We start from the raw sequence: 13,479 nt of genomic DNA, 5'->3' as shown, positions 1-13,479 counted from the left end.
TCTAATCCCAACACTGCTAATAACATTGATGAAAACAATATATTATGTTTAAGCTGTATAATAATTGCTTTTAACAGGTGTTTATGATAATACTTTAAACATACAATATACATTTATTTATTTTTTGATACAATTAATAGATACACAATAGTAAAATGCCAATAATGTAAAATTCTCAATATTGTAGTCCGTATATTTAATTTAATTCCTATTTAATAGACTAGGGAATACCTATACTCTGCAAGTCGAACCAAGGATCAACCACTATAATAACGAAATATTATACTTACCTATTACCTACCAATATACCTATAACAGGTCCGATACTCGATATTAGTGCTAATCTTTTAATTTTTAAAATATCACACAATCAGTGGCGCAATGAGGATTTATTTTCGAGGGGTTACGCCACTGAATATACCTACACCATAATGATAGTGATGTTTCGATTGCATAGGTAATCATTTTAGGATTTAGGGCACAGAACTATAAAAGTAGGACGAGCTAAAATTGACAAATATTTAAATATGCATTCAAATCCATAAATCGTTTCACCTTTTTGTTACAACACCTATCGCAGGAGAAATAAAATATACCCAATAACAAAAAATTATTCTTACTATAAAAAATGCAAAATTTCAACAAATAAAATCACTACTTAATACAAATAACAAAAAAAATTTTATGATAGGATTTTTAAACTTCAAATAAATAAATAAAATATGTTATTAATTAATGTTTATTTTTTAAACAGCTAATACCTACTTAATTAAAATGTCGACATAGATATTATATTATGATGTGAATATAGGTATACCTATGTATATAGGTATATTATATTACATTTTATAGGAGTGTTGTCAATGGGTGACATATTCACTTAAATCACCGATGTACAAAAAAACTTAAACATAATATATATATGTTTATTATACCCTAAACTGTTGTACAACGCAAACGATAAAACATTATATTATTATACCTATATTAACGTAATAACATATATAGTAGTATAATATAACACAAATGCATAAAAATTCAGTCTAAGTGAATCAGTAATCACAGGTAATTATGATATAGTAATAGTTAAAATATTGCGATATTTGTTATAAGCATGAATCTTCGTAAAAATAATATAATAACAAAAATACTGAAAGGTACGTAGGTAGGTAACTACTAAGAATAATAACGAAAGTATTAAGCTCGACGAAAGTGCTCAGTGATCATTATACTAATTATAGACCTATCTCTCTCTATCTCTTTCCATATCCAAAATAATTTTAAAATGTTCAAAACAACATTTGATTGAAATTTTTTCCACCCTTGTCATTAGCTGGCCGCTGTCGGGCCGAGTATGGGCTAGTTTTGGGCTTTTATATAGTATAGCTAATAGGTAATATATTGAAGTAACCTCTACAAGGCATGCTTTTTTCCAATATTTGAACGTGTTATTTATTCAAATTTAATACCATCCATTATACAGTGGCCCACTTGTAACCTACTGTACAGCATATAGCGACATCCACTTGCCCACCTTTTTTAAATTTATATTTACAATGTAAGTCAATTAATTATTATCGGATTCGACGTGTTATCAACAAAATACCTAATGCCCAAATCTAATCTAATAACTAATAAGTAATAATCAAACTAATCAATAAATTTCGATGAACATTTTACGGAAACTTTTAAAAATAAAAATAAAACTATGACATAAGCCAAGGGGAGGTCCGGACCCGGGGTCCACCCCCCTGGGTTCGCCACTGGCACTAATATATTATAATCTAATATTGTACCTAAAACCATTGTATATAAAACAAATTCTTAAATCTTCAGTTGCACATAAAATACTTAATACAAAACAGTTTTTCTTTTTCAAACAATTCCAAAATTATCAGCTTTGTCTAGAAACTTTTTTGCAATCCTTTAAAATGTATATGTATTATCATATTTTATACCAAATTTATATTGAAATTTAATTTTATACCAAAATTATTAAAATAAAAAGTTGTAGTGCATTATTCAGAATTGTTAGAGCATAAAAGCATTGTATTATATAAAAAGCTACCTAATAAATAAGAATATGGTGGGAGTTTAATATTTCATTTGATTCCCTAATCTTAATTGTTCAATCTCAATTAAAATTCAAAATATGAAGTGAAATTCTCTATTGAACATAATATTACTTGACCTCTTTCCAAAATTCTAAAATAGAGTACTAACTATATTCAAAACTATTGATTATGGTCATAATAAGACATAGGTTACACTTCCTTAACTATAAAACAGAGACCCGTGTGGCGCTCTTATTCCGACTAGATATAATATTTGAACTGGCGTAACGACAAATGAAAAAATTCCATTTTAAACGGTGGGCGGTCTCCCGCGGGCCTTTGGTTTAAAGTAGACAATAGAAAATATTATCAGACAAAATCAGAAAAAAAGGTATATTTACGAAGAACTTTGTATTTATTTATATTTATAAATAGAAAAATAGGAAACTGGGGAAAAATGGCATATTTACGAAGAAATTTAAAAAAAAATTATAAACTAATATACCTATTTTATTGATTTGTTTATTTATCAATCTATTAATATAAATAATTTAGTTTATGTATGAATATATTATATCAATTTCTTCAGATTTTTCATCTTTACCCGCTTCCTGCGTATCCGTTCGGACCTTATTCGCGTTCCCCGCCAAATTTGAAGCCACTCGCGGCCGTACTTTTTTCCCGGCGTGCCCGCCGCGGCCTAGATGACGTGCAAACCGAGTGCCGCCGTCCCGCGTGTTTATCAATAAATTTTTAGAAAATTCGAGTTTTACCACTTTTCGTCGCGTAGGTATTACTATATACAGGCACTAAATACATGCATCGAAAAGTTCGATTTTTTTATTGATGTATTAACATGTTTTTTTTTTTTTGATTCAATAAACTGCGTTATTGTTATTACCTATAATATTATATTTCACTGCCTTTGTCCTTTTGCCTACTCGGTCACGCTTACTTATATCGGTATGTATATATTTGATTTGGAATAAATATACAAGATTTAGCCACTGTATTGGTCTGTATAGGTAGGTAGGTACATGTATATATGATATAAAAAATAAATGTATAAATATTAATTATATAATAAAATATCCTAGCTCGAGTCGAGTCGACTATACTGTAGGTAAGTTTAATCGCGTTCGGGACGGCGCAACGGTTTAAGAGTTATAGATTTTTAAGTAGGTAAGGCGTCGGTGCGGATGACCGGCCGCGTTTTTTTCGTTATTTGCCTTTCGCTATCACTTCCACCTTATCATATTTAACGAAAATTTTCTGATTTTTTCAAATTCAAGTTTTACCTACCTACTGCTTTTACGGCATTTGTACGACTCCGTTAAGATTTTATTCGGGTTCCCGGCTAAATATTTTATGGGCCGCGCACGGCCGAGTATATCAATTGTCAAAATGTCGAGTTAAAACGACTGATCTCCTCGTTGGCCAGTTATTCGCGTTCCCCGCTAAATGTATACCTATAGGCCGCCCGCGGCCGTTCTTCGTTCGCAACGAGTCCCGGGGCGGATTGGCATCGCGGAGAGTGTTGGGCGAAAGGTTTTGAATTTTTCTTAACGTAATTTATTACTTAATTTTGCGTTTTCGGTGACAGTAATGAACGTTGTCCGCGTTCCGACGCAGTCGGATTGCATACCTGATGACGTGACCCGGCCGTCACACATTGTCCGCTATCCGACGAGGTCGGATAGCCTACTTCTATAACTACGGCGAACGTCATTCGAGGTGACTCACCTACTAGACACGCCAGTGGCGCCGAACTATATTTTAAAAGGGGGGGAAAGTAAAAAGTTATACGGAACACCACCTCCGTTTACGCTTGCTTTAGTGCTGCATATGTATACATTAATAGCTTATTAAGAACATAATTCATAAGTAGTTTGCTGGGGCACCCACAGACCCCTACGACCCCACCCACCAAAAAAAGGGGGGGCGGTCGCCCCTCTAGGGTTATAGGTTCGGCGCCACTGAGACACCCAACAAAAATACGTTGGCTATATGATTTGCATCGATGCCCGACATTTTTTAAATTTTTTTTCACGTAATGTCGCGTTTTCGGCGGCAGTAAAGAACGTTGTCGGCAAACATTGTTGCTTACCCGGGTTACCACGTCGAACTGCAGTGGTCCTAACCTTATCACCAGGCCTCCTTATCACACCAACCGGCTCAAAACCGACAACCGGACCAAAAGACCACTGCAGCTTCCGACATAGGTTACACTCCTCGCCAACTCGGGGGATTTGGGGGTCTCCCCCAGCCACGCTCGGAGAGCTAGTTTAATTATAAATCATTGTTTTAAAACGATCTGCCAGCCTATACATATTTTAATATTTTATTAGACGTATATTGGTACCTATATGGCATTTTTGTAAGTTATTTATTTTTCTATCAGTAGTAGGTGCGGCAGGTTGAACTAATTTTATATAATATTATGATATCATAATGTTATTTTATACAATATTACTAGAATATGTTATTATTAGCTACCTAGTCAATTTATAGTGAATACAGTGTGAATAGGTTTGTGATATGCAAATAGCATAGAATGAATCTAAATATTTTGAAAATTGCCTTGCGTATCTATGTTCCAAGCTGACTGTTACTCGATGTCTCGATCGAGTGTCAATAAATGAATCATAAGTTTGAATTCCATATCAGAGTAAACTATAATGACATTATTTTAAATCCTCAAATATTTGGATGAAAATTATTTCTTGCGATAAGAAACAATTAATTATTGTGACGTGTTATAAAGGTGCTTTATTAAGATGTATAAAGCCATATTATAAACGTATTCCAATTATTACACTACAATACAAGTATTTGTGTTAACATGGATTATGTTAAAATGTACATAATAATATAATATGTAATGTCTTTGGAAATAAATTGGCCGTATAATATATTTCAATTTTGAAGAATATTATATTATTTTGTTGTCATGGAGATTTTCGTTTGGATGTTTATTCATACGTCCGATTACAAGTTTTGAATCAGTTTATATTTCGCAACCAACCGTTTCCCGAATTATAGTTATTTTCTCAAACATAAATATACATAATAATCAGCTTATGAGTCTATTGGTATATCCTTATAGTTTAATAATTTTTGTCACCTTGCGTAAGGTATAAAAACGTAAAAACATCATCAAAAAATCAAAATCTTACAACTGCACAATACATACGTTCCACAGAACTATGGCAAACATTTTGGAAAACGACGACACCGTCGTCAAGGAGGTCATGGAAGATCTCGTCGCGGCAGTGGTTTTCGATTCAAGCCAGATCGAGACGATCGTCCAGTCGGTGCTACGGGACATTGTAGCAATGGAATTTGGACACCATCTACAACTGGACTCCGACTGCACCGATGACGTGGACGGCAAAGATGGACGGATGGTGGCCATCGTCGACCAATTGGTCGACGCTATGGTCCACCTTGTGTCGGAGAGATTGTCCTCCACGCAGCTCGGAGACGCAACCTTACACGGTAAGGCTGTAATGCGGTGCGTAGAGGATGAGGAGGATACGGCGACAGCCGGCGACTTCGAGGTCGTCATAGTCGTAGTCGATGAGATTCCGACCGAGGATGAGGCGAGGATCATGGTGGAGGTTGTGGACGGCGAAACCGGAGTCGAACCGGGTACCACCCACGCTGCAGTGACTTCACGCGGGCGGATACAGCGATTGGCGGCGGCCGCGTGGAGAGGAGTAAGGCCGGGCCGGGCGTGCGGTCATTTGCCTGGGTTGCTAATGACGGTGGAAAAGCGTCCGCACAACCAGCCGACACCTCGGTCGAGGGCAGCAGTCAAGGCGAAGCAATGTGGGGTCGAGGAATAAGGTACGTGAAAGTGCACTTTTGGGGTGATTGGCGGTAAGTCACCGACACACGTTCTCCGGCCACCGGCGGCAGGGCCAAGGGATCTCGGACGTCCGAAGACCCTCTGGAGGCGTGGCGGGCCACGGCTGCTTCAGTCCGAGAGCAACGACGATGACACGACGACGACACTGGCTATTTGTACCGGAGGTACCACTGGTGGTATGACCGGTGCAGCGTTGCACCGCGAAGACGACTCGCGACTTTGGCGATGGAAATCGCAGAGCACACGTCGGGCGAGTGACGGACGACTTTAATTATTATTATTATATACGGTGGCTAGGGACCATATTATAATAATAATATTATAGTCTTCGTCGGTCGCTCCGACGAGCTTTGGTCACCGCCATCGTCACAGTCGTCTCCTGCAGCACGGCATCGCGCACTAGCCAATCGTCGCCAACCGTCATCGTTGCCCTCGCAGCCGTCGTGGTCGTGTTCCGCCCGCTTCCGTGGTCGTCTTCGAGTTCTCAAGGAAACGCACCCGCGACTCTTGTCCCCCCGCAGGACCGGCCGCGAGAATGATGTAGAGGTGACCGCACCTGCACCACCCACTGGCCATCACGTACCCCCCACCTCGCCTCGTCTTGACTGATGTCTCTCTTTCTTTTTTTTTCAATTATAATTCGTTGCAATTTATTATGCCACATTGAGCTTCTTTTAATTTTTGTTCATATTACCTTTTGTATATTATATCTGATTTATTCTGCCACTTGAGCACATTTTTTGTTGTTAAAATTATTGTTCCTGTTTTTTTGCCACATTGAGCACCTTTTTTTATTTGTTAATATTATTGTTTATTATACCTAATTTATTCTGCCACATTGAGCACATTTTATGTTTTTAAAATTATTATTAATGTTTTTTTGCCTTATTACGAGCAATTTTCCTATTTTCTTTTATATTACTTGTTAATTATTTTTCGGCATAAATGTTTCAAAATTTTAAAGCACTCTTTAATTATATATCAAATATATCGTTTATAATATTATTGAATCTATCAAATTTAATGTTTTTTGTTTATTTTGTTTCAAAATTATAAATCATTGTGTTTAAAAATGATATTATTTTTAAACTTGAAATTATTTATTACTGTATTCAAATTCTTAATAAAATTTATATAAGAAAATTGTTTTGTTATCTATAAATTATCAAGCAATAAAATAATTTTTTTATACAGTAATATTTTGTTTTATATTTTATAGTACACCACATTGAGTAGTTTACGTAAAATTAGGTACTGCGCTGACCCGTCCGTCGATCCACAAGTGGTCTGACGATCGAATCCGCACACGCTGTCAATTATATGTCGATGATGACGATGATTCCTGTTGTGTACACATTGCGATGATAAGTTAAAACATTCAGATCTATATAAACTAATATATTAATATACATTTAACATATTATAAACAAGTGAAAAAAAACACACACACACGTCTATATACACTATATAGTAACATATTTTGTTGAAGAGGCGAAGTCATCGATAAGTTACAAAAAAACACAATATGTTAGGTATGCACTGAACGTCATTTGTATCGCCGAAGATTATATTATATAGACGTCGTAGACCACACTGATTCTTAAACAGTAGTCCGCGGCGATTTTATCTAAAATTAAACTACTTTAATTTACCGAGTACCAGCTATACCTACGTGTAATAATATCTGATAATTCTGTAAGAGTTGATAAAATATGGTAAAATGTTAATAACGATTATTTACCAACAACATTGTAGGTACCTATACACAGAATTAATTATTTTAAGATCATCAGAAATTTACTTGTGACCATGAGTTATAATTAGAAAAAGCTACAATTAAGTATTTATTTTAGATTCAATTATTGTATTATACTTATTTACCATTGTCATTTGTCTCCGTCATTGTGTCTCGCGCATCAAACCTTTCATATAAAAAACGCACTATGGCCGAAAGCGCATTCTCGACCAACTCGCTGATTTAGGGAAAGATGATGCAGTTAATAAACTTGACTGAGATAAATGTTTTTACCGACATAGTTGTTCTAATAACTATAGGTTTACAAATTGGCTATTTTGAATTTTTTCAATTTTCAGTAGAAAAAATATTATTTTTATATTTTACATTTAGTAGGTACAAGTGCCTATATAAATTATTTTTAAATATTGATTAGAACAAAAAGTATTTCATGTGTCAGGTCTTCACTGTTACACTCTGTATTTTAAAAAATTTAATGCATATATGATTTATTTCAGGATGTAATAAAATTGAAAAATACTATGTTCATCACAATTAAGATTGTTTAATATATTATGTCTATAAATTGCTCAATTCTTTGAAATATTAAAATATTAATATATTTTTTCTTTTAATATGCACTCTTATACTATCAGTTATTTATAATCTGTGTATATATGTATTTTTAATCTGTCGTGCATTCAAGTAAAATTTGACAGATTATTTAGTAAACTGAAAATAATTAAAAACAGACTGGGTCATCGTTAGAGAAGAATCGTTTGGAAATGTTAATGTCTATTGAACGAGATATTTTGGACATTTCATTTAAGATAAATTTGTGTTTTTTTTTTAATGAAAGGTAAGATGTCTCCCGATACAATTTATTATAAAAAAATACATTCACTTTGCTGGATTTTTTATATATTTTTTTATTAAAAATGTGACCCTATTATGCATACTCATTATGGGGTGAATAGGGTCAGTAAAATAAATTTTTATAAATGTTGAGTTATACCCACAAAATGTAATGTTCAGAGAAAAATTGTTTAAAAACGAAAAGAAACACAATTTTAAATCAAATTAATTATTAGTAAAATCCAAAAAGAAATCAAAAAATATATTATACGTACTGATCTCTATTCACCCCAAGGTTACCTATAGGTATGATCCAGTCTTAATATAATATAAGCAGATAAAAAAAATGCGTAAGTATTAAATGGTAAGCAGTACTGTGGTGTGGCGGTAGACGTATTGTGGTGTCGAAAATATCAATTATTATATTGATATCTACTAATTATCCCTATGTGTCTAAATTGTTAAAAATATTATTAGGGTGTGGATGTAACGTAATTTAAAATCTTAATTTAAAGAACAAAATCTAGATAATATACCGCTTATACCTGTGATTATAATTTGTAATAAATTACATATTATTATATGTATGTATAATATTGATGCAAATTTAGTAAATGAAATGTTTTAAAATAAATAGTTTATGATATTGTAAAATAAATAATTTTTTTTGGGCCTTAAAAACTAGATAGCCACCATAGCCCACTCATAAATAGCCTATAATACATGTAGTTACCTACATGACCAATGTTTTGATGTCATCCTGCAATGGTGGAAACTATAATATAGATGCGAAAGCGGTTGTTCTTCGACCTGACTGTGGTAATCGTCAAAGTTAATATCAACTTTTGGACTTGATGAGGAATTTAAGCAAACGAACTAGTACGTGTAGGTATTACAATTATTATTATTATTTATATTTACTCGTCTCTACAATAATCGTAATTATTAACTATAATTATGCTGCATTAACTGCGGGCTGTCTTCTCTCTCGCTGTATTTTGAATAATATTACAGATACATTTTACTTTCATTACCATCACTATGTATAATGTCAATATAATAATATTATAATATAACCGTGCGCCTTATTCAGAAGATGTGAACTCCGCGTGTGCCAAATCGTCTTGTTTAAAAAACTCAGATTTCCGAGTCATAATTAACCTCAGAGCATGATCACAAAATTAAAAAGGGCACACTTTTATAATATGGTAGGTAATACGTTCAAATCGTATATTATAACAGCTCCATAATCGAGTACCTATATTGTATACGAACTATACGCACGCATTATGGGTAATTACGAAAATCGAAATTCAAAACATAATATTTTCGTCGGGTCACATAAAATGATTAACCCGTACGTCATCGGAATATCCGGATCATCGGACGGATAACATTTATGACAACTTACGTGTATGATAATAATAATATATTATGTGTAGGTATACACACGCGAGTCATTAATCCGGACACCGTCGGTTACAGCACTAATATTATACAGATTACCGTGCAGCAGCGAAGAGAGTTTTGCGGCGCATGTTTCGAAAACGGTCGAAAAAATCATGACGAAACACAAACGGGTAGGTAGGTATAGGTATGAGCTTATAAATTATAATATAATATGATGATAATATGATCACAATAAATTAGATTTCATTCGCGACCGCGGTCAGGCCCGTGTATTATAATAATATAATATACCTAATAGAGGGTGGGAAACTTTCGCGCGTACTCTGCTGTTGCGGATCGCTGGTTATAATATTATGTTAATAAACCTAAATAACATGATTTATCAAATATTAATACGTAACTGCGCGTAGTGTGATAATATTATAATATGCTATCATCGGAGTATAGTTCCATTAGAATTCAGCTGCAGGTTACTGACAGTTGTCAGCGATTTTTAAAAATATTCTTTGCAGTTTTTGATTAATTATGTTTGATGATTAGAATAAAGTTATTTCCAAATTATTTCATTATTTTAACGAGTATTATTTTATTGTAACAAATCTATATAATTGTGCAACCATAGTATTTTTATTGATTTATTTTAATAAATATAAAATGTATACACTGCTAATACAACAACATTTTATATTCAGACTATAGAAAATTAAAAATTATACCAGAGGTTGACATAATTTATACCAATTTTTGATTTTCAGTAAAAAAAATGTAATATTTAAATTGTCTGGTCAACATAATAAAGTAAAATAGATTTAGGTTACAAATAAATGTTCCTATTCCAACTATTTTATTTTATTCAATATTAAAAAAAAAAAATTGTATGCTGAAAAGTAGTGTATTGTGAGAAGTTAATTTATAGAATATAAATGTTAACTATTTTAATATAATATTTTTTTAACTCATTAATATAAAACAAAATTATACATATTAAGACAATACAATTTCTGCAATTTAAAACTAAGAATTATAGTTTATTGACTATTACGTAAAACAATGTTCACTCCGCGTGTGTATATACATTTCATTAAAAATATTAAATCAATAAAACCATTGAATTTGAAAAATAGTATAATAACAAAATATCTAAAAATAATTTATTTGTAGTGCTAAAAAAATACTATACTTACTAGTTTAGTTTTTAACTTGATATCTTTTAAGGATTGAAATAGTTAACTTTTAATTAAGGAATCTACTATACACTATACAGTAAATAAAAAAAATGAATAATTTATATTCACACTTTATCATCGCTTCTTAATTCTTCCATTTTAATTGCAATATTTTTTTCCATTTCAGCTTCATATCACCATCTCCAATAAGCAGCCTAAAATTGAAATGTTTAAGATACATAAAATTATAAAGGTATAATTTTTTTTTTTTTAATTTTGATTAAAAATATATTTACCTTTGAACGATCCCACAACGCCCCGAATGAATCTAAGGCTGGCCTAACATCCAAAAAAAGCCACTTCAAATTTATTTGGTAAATGATCTGTACTGTAATAATCAACAGCATATCATACTTCTTTACCACAACGATCTAATTTTCAATCATGTCAAAAGGTAGTTCATATACCATCCAATTTCGTATCCTTGTCCTTGGAGAAAAATGATGTTTAGTTTTACCCCTAAAACTTTAAAACTTTGGATTCATCCATTCACTTGCGTGGAAAACTTCCCATCAATCGCCGAGCAAGCTCATTGTTGATGTTGTGTATTTTAATATTATAACATCCATATATTTTGGTGAAAAATCATCATCTTTCCAACGCCACCCTTTTGTGCATTCCAAAACAACGAAACGATTTTCAAACAGTTTTTAGTAAAAAAATATTGTATTATATAATTTTATTATTCGTTTTACTTGAGATGATGGATAAACCCAAAAGTCACCCTTTCCTTCTGACATAGGGATGGTAGATACTTCTCGTTCTGTTGGTAATAGAAATGGATTCAATAATTGGTTTTAAGTTATTATATGTATGGCACAAGTAAGAAAATATTACTGGTGAAGTTATTATTAATATTTAATATGACATAACAATTTATTGAATTAACGGCAGTGATTGCAGTTAAATTTTTTAACTGATGTTTATTTAATTTTACATAATTTTAGCGCTAGTTATAATGCTAATTATACATTTTAATAAGTGCATAAAATACGTCATACATATTTTATACGATTTTAAAACATTTGATTCCGGGCCTAATAATTTGAAATTTTAATACTTACGTCAGGTCCAGCCGCCCAGTATTCTTTTTAAAAAAACTCAATAGAGTACTTACCTACTACTAGTTTCTGGTAATTTTCTTTTTTTTTGCTCCATTTTTATTTTAGCTTATAAAAATAAAATCAATTACTATTTTGTGTTACACTGCGACAATGAGGGAATGACACGGTATGTACCTACTGTGTAGCGGCTATATACGTAATCGCAATAATCAATGTAGATACTTAGTGTTGGCGTGCGTTTGTAGCAGTTTTACTAATTCGCTTTTCGAAATGTAAATCTTGAAGTTAAATTTTTATTATTATATTATATTTTTGGAATGGTGGTTTTTCCCAATATCAAATTACTTACCGTCTATAATCTTTATGCATGTAGTGTGTAGAAAGTTGGTACTGTAATTTGGTACAGTGTGTTGCAAGGCACCCAGTGTTTATTAATAAATAAGAATTAATATGAATAAGACCATTTATTTTGAAATCATGCTTATCGTTTACCGGGTAAATATTTATAATTGGGTAATATTTATGCAGATAAAACTAAATATTTTATTTATTTTTCTAGTTTCGTAATAATTTATAAGTTTGTATTTGAAATATTCGTAGGTATAAGACAATATTATAAATACAGCTCATGGGGGGGAGGGGATCTATCACTCATATCACCCCCATAATTACGCCCCTGGATATTGTAATCCACAACACGTATGTACTGAGGAGACCAAATAATAATATAACCTCGACTCTAAACTAGCAATATTATATAAGTTATCTTTAATTATAGCATAACATTATCATGATAATAATTTATTGCACTTCCACATCATAATATTAAACATAAAATATTCGGGACATCGTGATAACCACATCGTGAATTGATTTAAGATAATATATGGACAAAGTAAAAACAGTATTATAATATTATTATATTTACGGTTGAAATATACATTTTTAAATGGCAAAAGGCTAAAAAGAATTATCTCGAAATGTTAAAAACATTTACGGCGCGTAAAATGTTAAAAAATCTATAGAAATATATAATATATATATATATGTTACGGGCAAAGTAGGAAACCTGGGCATTGTTATACAATGTCCGGGCACTGTGTACAATGCCCGAACATTTTGGGCAATGTAAGAATGACCGTTTTAATACTCAATTTGTTCATACATTGGCCGGGCATTGTACGAGATTGCCCGGGCAAAGTGTACGCCGCCCGGATTCATGTGGGCAAAGTGAATTGATTACTGCACAGTGAACACATTTATG

General features: G+C 32.5%; 1 pseudogene; it reads right to left on the bottom strand.

Annotated features, from left to right (window-relative positions):
* Nucleotides 1-11,077: 11,077 nt before the first annotated feature.
* LOC100571133 lies at nt 11,078-11,936 on the bottom strand (annotated as a pseudogene).
* Between the last annotated feature and the right edge of the window lie 1,543 nt (nt 11,937-13,479).

This window comes from Acyrthosiphon pisum, chromosome A2 (genome assembly GCF_005508785.2).
Source record: "Acyrthosiphon pisum isolate AL4f chromosome A2, pea_aphid_22Mar2018_4r6ur, whole genome shotgun sequence".
Classification (NCBI taxonomy): domain Eukaryota; kingdom Metazoa; phylum Arthropoda; class Insecta; order Hemiptera; family Aphididae; genus Acyrthosiphon; species Acyrthosiphon pisum.
Note: the sequence above shows the minus strand (reverse complement) of the source record. Positions and strands in the feature narration are given on the sequence as shown.